We start from the raw sequence: 18,325 nt of genomic DNA on the forward strand, positions 1-18,325 counted from the left end.
AAATATTACTCCGTGTGATGTAGAGGTTTTTTTTACAGTTTATGCAAACTATGTTAACAGAAACAAAAAATCGTTAAAACAGGAATAGTGGTTAAGCCTATTATTTCACCGGAATTCAATTCTCGATGTCAGGTTGACCTCATTGATTTTCAGTCACATCCAGATGGAAAATATAAATTTATATTAGTATACCAAGACCACCTTACTAAATTTATAATTCTTAAGCCACTTGAATATAAACGAGCAGAGGAAGTAGCATTCAACCTCATAGATATTTTTACGCTAATAGGAGCTCCATCAATCCTACAATCTGATAACGGACGTGAATTCCCAAATAACATAGTTTCTAACTCAAAAGACATGTGGCCTGAACTTAAAATTGTTCACGGTAAGCCAAGGCACAGCCAAAGTCAGGGGAGTGTTGAAAGAGTGAATCAAGACGTCGAGACTATGCTTACAACATGGATGCAAACAGAAGAAATTCTCATTGGAGTCAAGGATTAAGATTCATTCAATTAATGAAAAATATGGCATTACATTCTGGGATTAAGATGTCACCATATGAGGCATTATTTGGTTGTAAAGTCAAGGTTGGGCTTAGTATATCAAATTTACCGAAAGAAGTAGTCGACAATTTAGAAAACGAAGAACAATTACTAGAAATATTTGAAAAAAATGAACTTCAATATGATGATCCAATACATCCCGATAATGGCAATCATTATGAAAATAGTCAAGACAATTAAATTCAAGATACAATTTCTACAATTCAATCGAATAACGCAAATACCATAGATAATCGAAGAAAGGCTAAAGAAAATCTTGAAAATCAAGCAATTCAAATGAAAACATGGTCAGATAAAAAACTTAAACCAGCTGAAGTAGGTGCTACAGTTAGAGTTCCAATTCCCGATGTGAAATATTTCATGAAAAACTATTTGGTTTTATTTATTTTAAACGTCATGCCTAAGGAGGTTCTAATATGAATATAATATGTACCTAACCAAAAGTTTATGTTTTGTAAGGACCGTGATATAGATTTAAGTATAAATAATAATTATTATATTAAAATAAAATAATGCGAAGAAAATGATATCACGGCAAAGGTAACTATGCAGGGATTTATGCGCATCAACCAGATTATTCCACGAAAATAATTTCATGAAAGAAAAATATTTACATGTCGCATGCAAGGAGGTTATAATATGAATATAAAATATAACCCAAAGTGTATATTTTGTAAGGACTGTGGTATAGATTTCAGGGTCTGGTTGTGCAGGGGATACGCGTGATATGTAGGTACGCCCAGTATTTTTGGGGATTTCCACTTTACCACCAACTGGACGGAAAAAGGTCACTTTCCAACGCTTAAACCGTCATTGAAAACTAAACTTTCAGTGCAGGCGCGACCAGAAAATATTGATATATAGTTATATGTATATATCAAAATATTTGTTTATTATTTAAATGTATAACAAAATGGAATGTCCATATATTTGAAGCTTATAATATATTCAAACACTACACGACCAATTTTGATGAATGTTTTAAAGATTGTTCTTAGGGATATCAGAAAATTTTAGAGAGTATCTAGTTTGAACCACGTCTGAAAATGTACTGGATTGACCATCTCGGTAGAGTTATATTAGGGTGACCATAAAAATACGGGACACTTAAGTTACTTAACTAAATATATAAATATAAAAAAACAAATTAAATGTATGCTGTATAATAGTTTTTAAATACAAATAAAATATTAATATATGTACACAAAAATCCAAAAAAAAATTATTTTAATGGCGATAGTAGGTAAATTTCTTCTTTTGATGTTTTTGTGTACTTTTGTGCTGAACTGATTTCATCGAGTAACTGAGTTTCTTTTAATAGAATATTATAAAACTCATTACAAGATAAGTTTTTAAAATATGTTTTTACAATTATAATTGATTTAATAGTTTCAACCAAAATTTTTTTCATCTATCCACAACACATTAATGGTTGAAAAAATCCGTTCTACTGCAGCATTTGTACCCGGCATTGCCAAAAAATATTCTACAATTGTTCATATGTTAGTTGTATCGATATTATGAGCTTTAGTGTATTCAAATATTTCACACCACTTAACTTCTACTTTAGCTGAATTTGTTTGCCATTCATGAATTCGCGATTTAAAAATTTGTTCTACATGGCTGAATTCATCAAATAAATAATCTTCATCCAATTTTAAGTTAGAATTATATTGGTTGTTTTCCATAAGAAATTTAATACATTTTTGAACATTTTTCTACGTAAGATAAAAAAGTATTATAAAATAGATCAGTACTATTTTTAAATGAGTTTTCATTATACATATTATTGTTTTTTTAAACCATTTAAAAGCAATAAAATATTTGTTGTAAGAAAATTAAGATTTTTTATATTTTTTATTTTTCAAACTAAAATTTCTAATTCCTCTGCAATTTCACAGGCTGATATTTTATCTTCTTCTATTTTTGTTACAGTATCACAGACAACCTTTAATTGACTTTGCAAAAAATGAAACGATACTATAGACATAGGGATGTCCATGAATTTGACCCACCCACTTTCTATGATAAGACCCAAACCAATACCAAAAGTTAGCAAATAGTTAGCAAATAATAGCAAATTTACTATAGAAGTTAGCAAATCATTATTGAGGCAGTTATAGGCATTATTTATTTGGGTGGGCCAAGTTCAGGTAACCCACCCACTTTGTCCAATCGTTTCCAAACAAACGCCGGTAGTTAGCAAACAGTTAGCAAATAATAGCAAATCAATTTTTGAAGTTGGCAAATCAAAATTCTATTTTTGGCCAATTTTAGAAAAAAAAATTCCAGCCCACCCACTTTGTCCGATCGTCTCTAAACAAACGCCGGTAGTTAGCCAACAGTTAGCAAATAATATCAAATCAATTTTTGAAGTTGGCAAATCAAAATTCTATTTTTGGCCGATTTTAGAAAAAAAAATTCTAGCCCACCCACTTTGTCCGATCGTCTCCAAACAAACGCCGGTAGTTAGCAAATAGTTAGAGAAATAATAGCAAATTATTAATTATTATTTTTGCATGACTCTTTTATATTATGTTTAGATTATGAATTACGATAATATCCATAATAAAACTCATATACTCATATACGATATTAGTTATTACTTATTAGGTGTAATTTTTAGTGTTTTATAAAATAGATACGTGTATGAGTATGATTTTTCGTATTCTTGGTGATATGACAACTTCTAAAATATTCTCAATCTGCTTGAGTAGCGTACATAAGCCTTTTTTATGGGTGGGGGGTTACAAAAATATTTTCTTATATACATTATATGGGATTTGACCATGTTATAAATAGTATAGTTAATACCTACTTCACTTTCACGAACTTCACGCCCGTGTATTATTTGGCTGTAATAATATTATATACTAATTAGTGACATAAAGCAAATAAACGTGTTGTGTTATTTTACCACCTCAATCCAAACTAACACTACGACCGGATCATGATCAACCAGTGTTCAATCATCGTGTATGCATCACACTCTGTAGTCTGTGTTTTTTTCACACGATTAATGTCTTCTGGTATCATCACATATCGTGGTTACTGCTAATAAGATGAACCCGACAAATGTAAATCTATTAACGGACTAAGATATTAATATTATACAGGATTATGGAACACAAATAATATTTCAGCACTTGGGCTAAATACAGGACTATAACATAACCTAACCTAGACAAAAGGTTAGAGAGTGTGTTACACTGGTGCACAAGCCACAAATCTTACGGTTGGATGGAGTACAACACTGCATTTTCGATACTGCGTTAAGTCTTTAGTGGATATCATCAAAGACTATAATATATTAATAATTAATATTGTACATAAGATACTCTGGTCAAACTGCGGTATTTTCGCCGTCGGGCCCGAACGGCTTTACCACCGAGGTTTTTACGTTCACGAAAATCAAACGTGTTTAAATATAGTGCGCCAAACACAGCGATTTTGCCGTTTATCGACGTTGACACCGCTCAACCGTTCGTATCGTAAAAACTGCGGCGGTAAAACTGTTCGGACCCGACGGTGAAATTACCACAGTGTGGAGGGGGCCACTTGTGATCTAAATATAACATACATTATACTAATTATTGTTGTATTGAAATTATTGATAAAAAGGAAATATTCAATATTCAATATTGTATTTATAGATATTCGTCGAAATTATTTTATTTTATTATCGATTATATTTTAATACCATTGTTGTATCTGTATTCGATGTATAAACATTACCTTGATGTACTTGATTGTGAATCGTGTTTCTTTTTTGAACCTAATGTTAAGTTGTATTATATTGTTAATTGCTTATAATAATAAGTAAAAATAATAATTAACATATACGTAATGGAAACGAAGGTAAGTACATTCCTTTATTGAAATACATAATTAAGTAAACATCATTGATTAATTATTGTGTAGCAACGCAAAATCTCAGCAAAGTAAAATTGTTCCGCCTGTAGTAGCTAGTCTATAATCGCGTCGGGATGAAATCTAGGTAATTTGAAATGATGAGATTTGAAGTTAAGTATAATTATAATATAATATTTTATCGATTAATTTATACAGAGTCTGTTCACTATTCAGACTTTCGGGACTCTTGGATTTTCTCTTTCATTATTATGCTAGGTACTGATAAACGTTTTAGATTCTGAGCGGTGATTAGTTTTACTATAATGTGTTTTTTATCCATATATATTCAGATATTCTATATAATTTCTAGGTATATATAATTGGTATATTAATATAATCTTAAAATTCAACATTTTTATTCAACGATTATTTTGTAACGCAACGTCACACATCGTTTTAAAATCGAAAAAAGCTGGAATAAAATCTATTAAAAAAAAATTGTTTTTAAACTAAAATTATTGCAACTATTTGTCCTTAGATATAAAAGTTAAACAGTTTATAAATTTTTAACTACAAAATAATTATTCAATTTTAAATTTGATAAATTTTATCAAAATTCGATCTTTAAATGCTTATAAAAAAAAATTGTGCCTATGTATTTTTAATATTTTTCAACTGATATTGTATTAATATATCAGGAGCCTTGTATTAAATTTTTACACTTTTTGGCTCAACAGATAAAACTTTATTGATATTTATTGAAAAAAAAACAAAAAAATTGATTTGCTATTATTTGCTAACTGTTTGCTAACTACCGGCGTTTGTTTGGAGACGATCGGACAAAGTGGGTGGGCTGGAATTTTTTTTTCTAAAATCGGCCAAAAATAGAATTTTGATTTGCCAACTTCAAAAATTGATTTGCTATTATTTGCTAACTGTTTGCTAACTACCGGCGTTTGTTTGGAGACGATCGGACAAAGTGGGTGGGTTACCTGAACTTGGCCCACCCAAATAAATAATGCTTATAACTGCCTCAATAATGATTTGCTAACTTCTATAGTAAATTTGCTATTATTTGCTATCTATTTGCTAACTTATGGTATTGGTTTGGGTCTTATCATAGAAAGTGGGTGGGTCAAATTCATGGACATGACATAGGGTCATTAAAAAACAATTTTAATATTGTAGGACACTTTTCTTGTTTCTCTAAGTATGATTTACGAAGCCCGGGTAAATATCAATAATTTTTGTTATTGGAAGTAATAAGGATAGCCAACGAGTTTTTACACTTCCAAGAATATTTTAATAATATTCAACATTTGCATATTCACAAAACTCTTTCAAATGTTCAACTCGAACTGTATGGATATGAAAATATTGAAAAATTTTGTAAACTATGATTTCTACATCAACATGTAACACATCAGCACTTGATTGCATTGCGTTGTGCAAAATATGAGCAGCGCAACCTACTCCAAAAATATTCGTTTTTAAATTGTTATTTAAAATTGAAAAAACATTATTTGAACCTTTTCTTAAAACACCTCCAAAGTTAGTATTCCAATTATCACCAGAAAATGCAATAATTTTATCTGACAACTTATGCTTTTTCAAACTTTCAATTATATAAGTTCATAAAATATTTGCTGTTTCTCCTAATAAATTTGATACTTCAAAAACTTTAATTTGTATTCCCGAATTTGGTTTGAAATAACGTATTGAAATGGGTACGATTTTTAGGTTCTTATGGTTAGAAGTATCTATCATAATTGTTGCAAAATTTATATTTTACAATATTACAAATTTGTTGCATGGCGAAAGGAGCTAACACATTTAAAACAATCGATTCAGCATTAGTTCTCGCACAAGTAAATTTTTTATTATAAATTTGTTTTAAAAGAGATGACCAAAACTTTATACCAAAACTGGATAACGGCAAAATAGTAATTGTTCAGTAAACGACTTTGAAGTTTTTAAAAAAGTACACTTTTGGTCTCAACCCCAAAAAATCTTTAATTTTTAAGATATTTACATAGTTTTTTTTTTAATAAAATCTGCTTGTATTACTGCATTAAAATATATTGGATTTTTTTCGAAATAATTAATATAACACTGTTTTTTTTATTGGTAAAGTATTGTATGTAAATATTTTAATCGTTAATGAGTTTTACTGAATATGAAAATGATTTTTACAATTAGTTTTGGCTGGAAGAAATCTATATTGGTTTAATATTAAATATTTTGCTTATTTGACACAGTCAGATTATCATCATTAGATTGTACTTATGGCAACTGTCAAGTTATTTGCTTAAGTGTGATTTTTTTTATTATTAACATTATTGTTGTGTTTATCATGATAAATAAAAATAAAATAAATTATTAATAGATATATTTTATCTTAAAATTATTGTCATAATAACATAACTCATAAATTAGAAAAAATACAAAATTATATAAAAAGAAAATAACAAATACATTTATGTAAGTGATTTACAACTTTAAAGAAATTGAAACTTATGTATAAAATAATTATAAAAATAATTTCCAAGACCTTTTAATAACTTTAATGTACGACTTTAAACATAATGACATCAATACTCAATAGTGAAAATAATTATTAGTAGTTCATAATATAAAATAATAATAATATTACTCTAACAAAAGTAACAAATTTAAGTGCAAACCAGGAAGTACAATCTTTTATTTATGGTGCAAACCAACATAGGCACAATTTGGGTTAAATGTATGGGGGTGCTAGATGTATGTTGATGAAAGTGATCAGTGGGGGGCTTTGCCCCTCATACCCCCTACATTCATACAACTTAATTTTATACACCTTCGCATTAATCTTAATATAAACAATTACCTATAACATAATACACTTTTATTTATATTATTATTCTGATAAGTACCTATGTATTATGATTTTGAAAATTATAAGGTTTTAGAAATAAATGTATTCAAATATCTATTTCATAATCTTATAGTCAACAACAATTTAGGGGGGCTATATGAATTTTTGGGGTGCTAAGCACCTACAAGCACTCCCCTAATTGCGCCTATGCAAATCAAACTGAATTTTGATAGAATTGAAAATAGAATGGTAGGTAATAATAATAAGAATATTATTATTATTCATGTTATTATCAGTTTATTACAATTATATTGGGGGGTTTAATCATATACTTAAAAGGCCCGTATAAGGGTTTAACAGTTATGTTATACGGTTTTATACCAGTATACCACACTACCACAATCATTCTGTGATTTTACATTTTTATTTTTACCGATAGTGAATTTTGGCTCTCAATATTTCATTGATCTTGTTTATGCCAAAACTCACTAAACCATTAATGACTTTTAACTCTTTATATTTATGTCCTTCACCGTTAGTGAAAATAAGAAACTGTAAGTTTGTGACAGGTTAGAGTAGGAATTTCACTTAAGACGCCTCTTTCACATCGTTTGAAAATAATGTTTAACACTAAATAGCGCCATTATCTCAAAATAGTGAAATATGCCGTTACCTAGTTTTGGCAGGAATCCATTGATCGAAATGAGTGATTGTGTACCACACTACCACGGTATGAAATGCGAATGTCCCTTCTTGTGCTGCGGTACGTCTACTTTCGTCAGTGGGCCTACTCAGATCATTTGAAAAAAAAGAGAAGTTACCTTTTCATGTTTTGATGCAGCTGATAATGCCAGTAAATGTTTTTTTACTTTTGTAACATGTTATGTTATGTCTGAACGTCCGCCATGTTCTATAGAAAACACTGACTTACATATGGTACAAAATATTTTTCCTACTTCGTCAGCATCTTGTAAAAAAGAAAATTCTAATTTTAATTGTGGAGTAAAAACGCACCGTCTTTTGGGCATTTTGAAAACAAATTAGGTATTATGGTACACTGAATTTTAAATAAACCACACGTCACTACGACTACACTGTGAATGTCATCGTGAACTCGACACTCACGTATAAATATTAATAACAAATTATATTTATAATTTTACATAGATATAATATTATAGATATTATAAAATAAAAATATATAGGTATTACATTTTACAACAAACTGGTTGTGACGGATGGAATTGTACTTATTTAGTAGACGATGCCACACATCAATATAATAATAATAACATTTTGTACGTTATACCATTAGTATTTATAATCATTGGTGTAACGTTTTCTATTTTCTACCCGCAGAAATTATAGTAATTTATTGTCAAGACAAGAATTTAAAAATAATGCTGATAAGTATAGATTTAAATGTTCTATTGAATATTGTGATACAAAAATAGCGTAGAAAAAAAAATTCAAAAAGTTATACATTAAGAATAAGGAGAAAAACGGTATTAATACGGGACCTACTTGAAAATACGTGACAAAATGCGTCCTGTATAACTTTTGTCGGGACAACGGGACACAAAGTGGAAAAATGGTACCATCCCGTATAATACGGGACGTATGGTCACCCTAAGTTATATTGTCCCCAAAGCGATGTTACCTATGCCAATTTTCCTGTTAACACTAAAACATCAGTCAGCATTATACGAATTTACGCTGTACTTTATGTTTATTAATTTTTTCCCTAATGAAGTTCAATTATACATAGGTATTATAATTCGAAATATCTATTAACTATATAAAATTGATACAATTATAATACAATATTAAGTATATATAACTGAAATAATTAATGGTTACAAGGAACGGTAGACGGACCACTGTCATTAATTTATTATACATCTATATTCTGTTCTTACGACTTACGGTAGCCGTAATTTTATTTTTAAGAATCTTAAATAGGCCAGTTTCACATAAAACATAATATTTTGTATTTTAGGATTAGTATACAAATTTTGATCTTTATATTTTACGGTCAGTAAGCCAATTACTCTTACATTTAATTTTACTTTCAGGTAGGTATGAAAATATGTACTAGGTATAAACCTATGCATTGTTTATGGTTGGTACATTTATACATATTAAATAATTATCTAGTATTGTATCCACGTTCAATTGCTTAATTTAAAAACTGAGATTATCTTTAATAATGTACCTACCTAATGTACAAATGCTTTGTAGAATATTTATTAACTAGTAGCTACAGTGATACCTAGTACTTACATTAATTTAAATGTACGCAGATTTATTTTGTGTGATATCTTGAGTCCTGTCTTTATTAGATAATATACTTATAATAACTGTTTATTTCAGGGACTGAAACATGGATGATTTTTATGGTTCCTGTTCCTGTTCGGTTTCCAGAAAAACTAAAATTTTGGTTTTGGTTCCCAGAAACACGAAAACCCCGGCTCCGGTTCGGTTCTCCAAAAAACTAAAATTTAGGTTTCGGTTTCTTTTCTGTTCTTAAAAATAAAAAAAAAATTAACTGTTTTGGTTTTATTCTTATGTAAAAAGATTTGGAAATTAAAAATATCGGCACCAGTAAAGTTCTGGTTTTTAAATTTATTTAAATAAGGGTTCCGGTAAGATTCCGGTATTAAAATTAATTTAAATAAGGGTTTTGGTGAGGGTTCAGTTCCCAATATTCAAAGGGTTCCGGTTCCAAAACCGGTTCTTTTCGGTAAGGTTCCAGTCCCTGGTTTATTTATTTAATTACAATTTATAAACTATAACAGTTTTAAAGTTGTAACTAGTGGAAAGAAGTGAGTACTTTGGTACCTATAGTATAATAGGTATACCGTACACTAAACACTTAGGTATACTATTAATATTTATAATTATGAATACTACTCAAATCTAATCTAAAATAATTTTAATTATTATAATTGAATAGAGTTTATACTTTATTATTTCATATTATGGGTTTTACGATTTCTACAAGAATATGCTTTGAATTCCGATCATTTAAAAATTAAAATTGTTGGTCAGGTACCATCATTAGAAAATTGAAAATAAAAATTGAATACCAACTCTGTTATTTTATAAACATGGACAATGAATAAATATATTTGAACAATAATTATATATAAAATAATATATCATTTAAAAGATAAAATGTAGAAGATAAATATAAAAAATATTTTATATATTTTCCAAGATAAACCTGGGTTTAAGAGGACGCCACAAATGATTATTATTTTTCAACAATGAAAATAAAAAATTTAAAGTTTGATTTAAATTTTTTTGGATATTGTCAAAATAGCCAATTTTTGAATCTGAATATAAGAACAATTTCGATAATAAAAACATTTATCTAAGTCAAGTTGTTTATTTTTTAGAATTTTTATAAATGTCAATATTTTTTTGGGAATTTGCGGACATGAGTATTTTTATTAAATTATTTACTAATCATATAATTTTAACAATTTGTGTCATACGTTTAAGTGGCATCATATTATTTTCGTCAAGTCTTTCTGTTATACTTTGTATATGAAAAATTATAGGTATATAAATATGTGGGTAATATTTTTCTATCAACCCATGTCCGTGTCGTATTCATTGATAATTTATTATTTTTCGTTATCGTTTTTTAATAATGTTTCAAATCTTTATATTGTGTGATTACATATAATATAGTTAATATGAATGTTACACTATAATTGATTCATTCATAATATTTACGAGACGTTTCGTTTTTAAGACTATATACACTACATAATATAATAATGTCATGATTTAAATATGTATTCAATTATGGATATCTATAGATGACTCATCCTCATACCGGTTAATGTGTGGGGACCGTTTGATTTTCAACCGGGTTCAATAATAATCAATATATAATAATATTGCGATCGGTTAAGTGAAACGTAGTGCAGTGACATATAGGTTGCAGAGTGAAGTCATTCCCTTATTCGTTTTCGAAATCCAAGAGTCCCATCGACACCGTGCACCATTGACGGACCACTACCATCATCATTGTTGTCGTCGTATTCCGAATACAAAGTGGGTATTTACTTAAGTATGTTATTAAATAGAAATCTATTATTCGTACAACCATATAGGTGTACCCAAATTTGGATAGTCCGTTTACCATTTTTCACCTCAAAGATACTTTTATCTTATCCCCTTTCACTGAAATGAAAAAAAGGCAGTTCCTTTTTCATATTTACTAACAGACAACTTTTGCCGTGGTCAGTAGATGTTTGAATATGCTGTAAAGTACCTATGGGTTCTTATGAATACGACCGGATTGGTTTTAATTAAAATTATGTTGGTGAAATTTCCTAAATTCAAAATATTCTTTGTGACGATGTTCAAACAATGTAGTGAAAAAAAAAGCTTATATAATTGTGATATACGTAGATAGGCAATCTGAAAGGGGGTCCAGGGGGTCTGGATAGGCTGTTTACGGACATTTTCAGTTTCCATATTTTTAGTTTTTTATTCTTTAAATATCAATACAATTTTATCTGTTGGATAAAAAAGCTTGAAAATTGAATACAAGCTAGGCTCCTAATATATTGTTAAAACGATAGTTAAAAATTCAGTCACAATTTTTTTATAAGCATTGTTGACAAAATATCTACGTTTATGAAATGTCCAACTTTTATGGCTAAATTTTAAAATTTAAAACAAGGTTCCACGTAAATAGGTTATATATTTATAAAATATAAATTAATTTATTCACAATAATATCATCAAAATTTGAGTATATTTAATATACTTAGTAATATCATAGGCTGACTGACCATCTTCGCTCAGAATCATTTTTCTTATACAATGATATTTTATCATTGAATTCAAGTTTAATACCATCTATTACCCAGTGATCCACTTGTAACCTACTGTACAGCAGAGCGACACCCACTTGCCCACCTTTTTTTATTTAAAAAAAATGCATTTGATTTCAAATACTAAATCTATGTTTATGGTTAATTGTTTTGTTTAAAGATAATTCAATTAATTACTATTTCAACTATAAAAAAGTGATAGTTCAATATAATTTTCATAATTTTTAAGACATATTTTAACTATGAAATTGGATTTTTTTAAATTTTATTTCAAGATTTCAATTTAAAAATACAGAACACATTACAGGACACATTTTTATTAAAAACTAATATATACACTTATCTAATATTTTGTATTAATGAGATTACTTATTTGTAATGAAACCAATTAAATTAACGAGCGATAATTACGTATATATTATAATTAATTAAACATAAGCTATAAAACTATCAATCAGTAATCACTTTAGTTAAGACAGATAAATGTATAAGTAGCGGAGGATGAAGTGTATCCATACGATTGTAATGTTATAATAATTTGTCTTATTATTTATTACTGATAATATTTGAAATGTCTATGTTTAAATCAACTTTCAACAAAATTACTTTATAAATATCAGTGTATTAATCCTTAACTTACACAATATATTTTAATATAAAGGGTGTTAAAAATAAAACAATAAATTGCAATTTGCTTTGTATGGTGGTGTAAGTGCATTAAGTCCTTTGGAAAAATCTAACTCAACACCCGTCATATGTTTGACAATTTTAAATAGATACCTAGTAAACTATCAATGTTTAAATCGGCAGTATAAAAATGTTATACTTTAATATTTATAAGTTATAATAAAAAACAACAAAAAAAGAAGCTGAAATAAAACAATATATCATAATATATTAATAATTATTTAACTATATAATTATAATAAAACAACCAAAACTTAAGACAAATTATTTTTATGAAACTATACAACTTAAATTAAAAACAAAAACAAAAACTAGTTCAAGTGGTTTAAGTAAAAAAAATGCATTACTAATGACGAATACAGCAAAATTTTATTTAAGATAAAAAAAAAATATGAAAAAATTATTATTTCGATGCTCTGCAGTTAATAAATGTGCAATGTGCATACGTTGTGTGGTAACATCACTTAAACCATAAGTTTGAACACCATATTATGGTCATGAGCTGACCACTCATAAGGCCACAATCCATAAAGATAGTACCATATAATATCGATTTAAACTTTAATTACATATAGCCACATAAGTACTTACTACACAAAAAATGTATGACCAAGTAGTATATATAACTTCATGTTCATGTTACTATCTAGCTAGTATTAGAAAGTGTTCCTTACCATGGTCCGTGATAGTGTGTGTACAAGCCACACACGGTATATATAAAAAGTATGATACCTTAGTGGCTAAGCCTTTTATTTCTTAAAAATATAATTTTATTTAATTTTATTTATTTTTAATTTAATCGATTTTTTACTGTTTATTGTAAATAATGTATTAATATGTAATATATATATAAATATATACTATATACAGTTGAATCCACCTTAGTGGGACTCATCGGGTGGTGATCTATTTGTCCCCATAATTTGACTGAGTGATTGTTAACTCTTCCGATTTTAATGACCTTGAAACTCTCCCGATGGTTTCCCGAGTCTACTCCAGTACATTCTGACGAGAACATGTAATCTCTCCCGAGTCTACTTCAGTACTACGTGATGAGAACATGTAAACTCCCCCGGATCTACTTCAGTACTACTAAATTTCATTTAAAAGAATTAAATTGTGTAATAATTAAAACCTATGCATTTAGCTATAGTATTATAGTACAATAATAGACATTTAAATTTAATTTTTATGACAGTACGAACATACAGATTTCAAAACACATAAGGTTATTAAACTTATTTTATTTTGTTTATTGTAACTTTGAATTTGTATGTACACTTCAGTTTGAAAATCTGTTAGGGCATTAATAAATATAAATATAATTTAATGAGTACCTACTAGAGGTCTAGAGAAATAGCCGATTCATAGTGCAGCAATAATATTTAAAACAACTCGGGAGAGTTTACACATTTCCTTCAGGTAAACATAAAGTTCACCCGGGAGAGTTAACATATTATTTTTTTCAGGTAAACATTATATTGACCCGGTAGAGTTTACCATGGGGAGAGTTTACTAGTTATAATTATAAAAATCAGAATAGTATACCACACAATCGGGAGAGTTTACCACTGAATAAGTTTACATACCATATACATTAATTTGGGACTGTCATTAACGTCACCATTAAACGATTGTGGTATGCCAATTAAGAGGATGCATGATTCTGTTAAATAACAAAAAAAATAACAAAATCCAATTATTCTACAGGGCGTGAGAGTTTTTTTCTGTAAGACATGTATTTGTACTAAAAAACGCAACAGCTACAACGCCCTTAAAAATCTACGCGCATGTGTCGTCTCTATCTTACAAATGTACATTATAGCAAAAATTGTTTTGCGTTGGAAAGAACTAAGATGGTTACAGTCATACCTAAGAAACGACATTTTCACCACATAAAAGAGAACTTAGGCTGTGCAATTTCGTTTTAATATTGTTCGATATCAGAACCACAAACAAAGTTATTCAAGTTCTAAAAACACAAATAATAATATATTTTAAGACAAAAAGAACTTTTTTCGTATAAGTAATATAAAAAAAATAATAACGTTATTGCACAGCCAAAGTTCTTCATCTTCATGTGATGAAAATTTCGTTTCTTAGTTTTGACTGTAGTCTTCTCAGATCTTTCCCGCGCAAAACAGTTTTTGCCATGTGGTACGCGTGTGTAAGATACGCATGCGAGTGTAACGTCCTCTTAAGGGCGTCGGAGCCGGTGCGTTTATTAGTACAAAAACATGTCTTGCAGGAAAAACTCACACGCCCTGTAGAATAGTCAGATTTTGTTAATTTTTTTTTTAAATTTAAAATAAGAGAACATTTTGTAGATGGGATCAAAACTCGATTTTCAAAATTATAATTATAGAAGCTAAAAATTATATGCATTTGAATAATGCACAATATTTCTTATTTTTCAAACATATTTTTCTACCACTATGTAAAGAAAAATGAAAATTCAGCCTTTGATCTGACCTAAAAAATGTTCTCTTATTTTAAATTAAAAAAAAAATTAACGAAATCCGACTATTCTACAGGGAGTGAGAGTTTTTACTGTGAAGTCATTTTCGTTTAGGTATATAATACACCGTATTGACCCCGCCTAAATAGGTTGTAATATATATATAATAATCAAGCTGTAGATTAGTGGAAAAGTATTATAATTAATGTAGTAACTAAAATATAAAGTAGAATTTTAGAATAGTATAGAATTTCGGAAAATTGGAAGAACTGGCACCGACACCCATACGAAGATTCGACTGTATGTGTTATCCTGTGTTTATTTGTATTCTATCCGGTAGTGTGGATTCAATTTTAATTGTATGCCAGATGTAGTATAATATACTGTCTGACTATTAATCTTCGAAAATGTGTCTTTCTGTGATGCAAAATTTGTGCGATGCAAATATGCAATGTAAGCAACAATTCAAGCCATCGTACAAGAAACGGTCGTGAAAACTATTTCACGGACTGTTTTAGATTTTTAAAACTTTAAGTAATTGTGTCAAAACGGTTATCAAGCCACTGTCATCCGGGTACCGGCTAGAATATAATACAAAACATATTGCGTATTATTTGGTATTTATATTATATATTATATATTGTATACATATTATGTTCGTTGACATAATGACGTCAAACTAATCGAGGCATAAAAACAATTTTAAGACGAAACTGCGTTCACCTAATGACCAAAAATTGGAATATAATAATGCGATAATATTATTCTTTATTCATACCATTTTAATATTTGTATATCTATAATACAGCCTGTGACTCAACGCTGTGACTCAACGCTGTGACTTACAAATACAAAAAAGGCAATAATATGAGTCAAACAGACAACAGTATAATAAGGAGATTGGCGAACAAGAATATTACCTAATTTAGTTCGGGCGTGACGGTGCTTCCATTTTATTTAGGTACTGAGAATGTAATAAATTGTAAAAGCTACGCTGCCAGATATTATGCTCTCCCTCCCAACCATTTTAATGACTATCTATTATAATATTATCGCGGCTGAGCTCTATGTTGATTGTTTAATTATATATTAGCTAGTAGTTGTTATAATATGATATATGAATGAGCCATGGATATTGCAGGACTTAATGGATATCACATTTTCGTCTTAAGACTACAATAATATATTATGATTATGCTGCCTTACAACGTTGACGTTACATATATATTATTCTTATACATTCTATAGTTATTCAATCATAAGGTTAACCCATATAAAACAATTTGTATATTTTGATAAAATTAAATAAGACTGTTATAGCTAAAATATATTAGGATATAATTATTATTACTGATTACAATTTTGATAATTTCATTATAATTAAGTAGATTGGGTCCAATCTTTAATTACATTGTAATATCATTAAAATAATCAAAATTATATAAAAAAAAATCAAATTAGATTAAAGACGCCGGGTAACGATTGAGTCAAAGTGTCTTAACTCCAGTTATAAAATCCGTTTGTCTTTACTGCTTATTCCAAATCCTGTAAATTAATTTACTACAATATTGTATACTAAGCGTCACGTTTGTCTACAGCGTTTCGATTCATAACAGAAACAATCTTCTTGTTAATCGTATGCTCGTTCATAAATCGAAGAAATCAAATTTGTTCATAACAAAAGGTAATCAGCAACATAATTTATACCTATTGCATTATGTTAATAATAACCCTTTTATTATAATTTATAAATTAATAATTCTGTAACTAATTTTCATTCTCCAAATTGGTAGTGGTTAAGTGTAAACGTAATATAGTAAATTCAAAGACAATCTTAATAAATTTAGTCGTTTCAATATTATATTTTAGTTATAATTTATAATTAATTTATTCTCTACCAACATAATATTAGTTTCCCGATATTAATTTAGATTAGTAATGTATTTATTTTTAACCATTTTCCGAATTTTTATTCTTTACGATAGGTATTTAAATAATAGGTAAGTTTTTTATTTTTATTTTTTGAAATTAAGGTATAGAATAATTTTAAAAAAAAATAAGTAAGTAACGTTTGTGTATTTTATATTTTATATTTGTATACAACAGTAAATTGTTTCTGTGTTCATATAATATTTTGAAATGTAGTTAGAATTTTAGTAAAAGTTAGCAAAAGGTTAGGAAAATGCAAAATGGATTTTAATTATACATATCGTCATATGTTTTGATTTTAAATATATGTATGTATGTATATATTGGCATATTTCATATATAAATATAATATGTATATGACATATTATGTATAAGCACATTGATATGTAACAATAATAATTACTAATTAGCTACATTGATAATTAGTTTGCTACTACAGGACTACAATAGGTACCTATTGGGTATTACATTTAATGGGTTTGCATTAAGTTTTTAGAAAAAAAATTAAATTAGGTACCTCTATAGAGTTGATTGTAATTATTTTGATTTCAAAACTAGGCTATACTGTGTAAGATTAATTTAAACATAATATATAATATTACTATTTATAAACGCAGAACGTTTCCTATGAATTATAGGGCGTCGCCCGAGTGCGTCCCAAAATGACCCTTTTTTAATGTTCCTTGTGCGTCCAGAATAAGGTATCATCCGAGTGCGTCCCAAGAAAAAAGGTCATATTTTTCACATAGCCCGAATACGTCCCAGTTCATTTAGAGTTACCCAGGGTGCACCACGAGGAGGTGAACTGGCTTACACCCCAAAAATATTTGGTTATTTGGTTATTTATTTATTATATTATATTATTATTATAAAATTAAAAGTTTATTATTATATAAATGTATTAAATTATTTAGGCTTACATACAATTTTAAAATGCTGGGTTAATATTTAAACTATTTTTTTGGTTGACTTTTTAATGCCATGATTTTCACATAATCATATCTAGAGATTTTAGAAGTTTTGTATTTTTGTATATTTTCTTCAATGAATTTGATATTTTTTTCATTGACTGATCTATTTTTTTTAGGTATTTGATTAGAAGTTTGTATTAAAATTTTTGTGT

At 28.2% G+C, this 18,325-nt stretch overlaps 2 pseudogenes; one reads left to right on the forward strand and one right to left on the reverse strand.

The window, feature by feature from the left end:
• The first annotated feature begins 360 nt into the window (after positions 1-360).
• On the forward strand, positions 361-746 carry LOC132937942 (KRAB-A domain-containing protein 2-like; annotated as a pseudogene).
• A 1,042-nt stretch (positions 747-1,788) lies between these two features.
• LOC132937951 (uncharacterized) lies at positions 1,789-8,300 on the reverse strand (annotated as a pseudogene).
• Positions 8,301-18,325: the final 10,025 nt, after the last annotated feature.

This window comes from Metopolophium dirhodum, chromosome 1 (genome assembly GCF_019925205.1).
Source record: "Metopolophium dirhodum isolate CAU chromosome 1, ASM1992520v1, whole genome shotgun sequence".
Taxonomy (NCBI): domain Eukaryota; kingdom Metazoa; phylum Arthropoda; class Insecta; order Hemiptera; family Aphididae; genus Metopolophium; species Metopolophium dirhodum.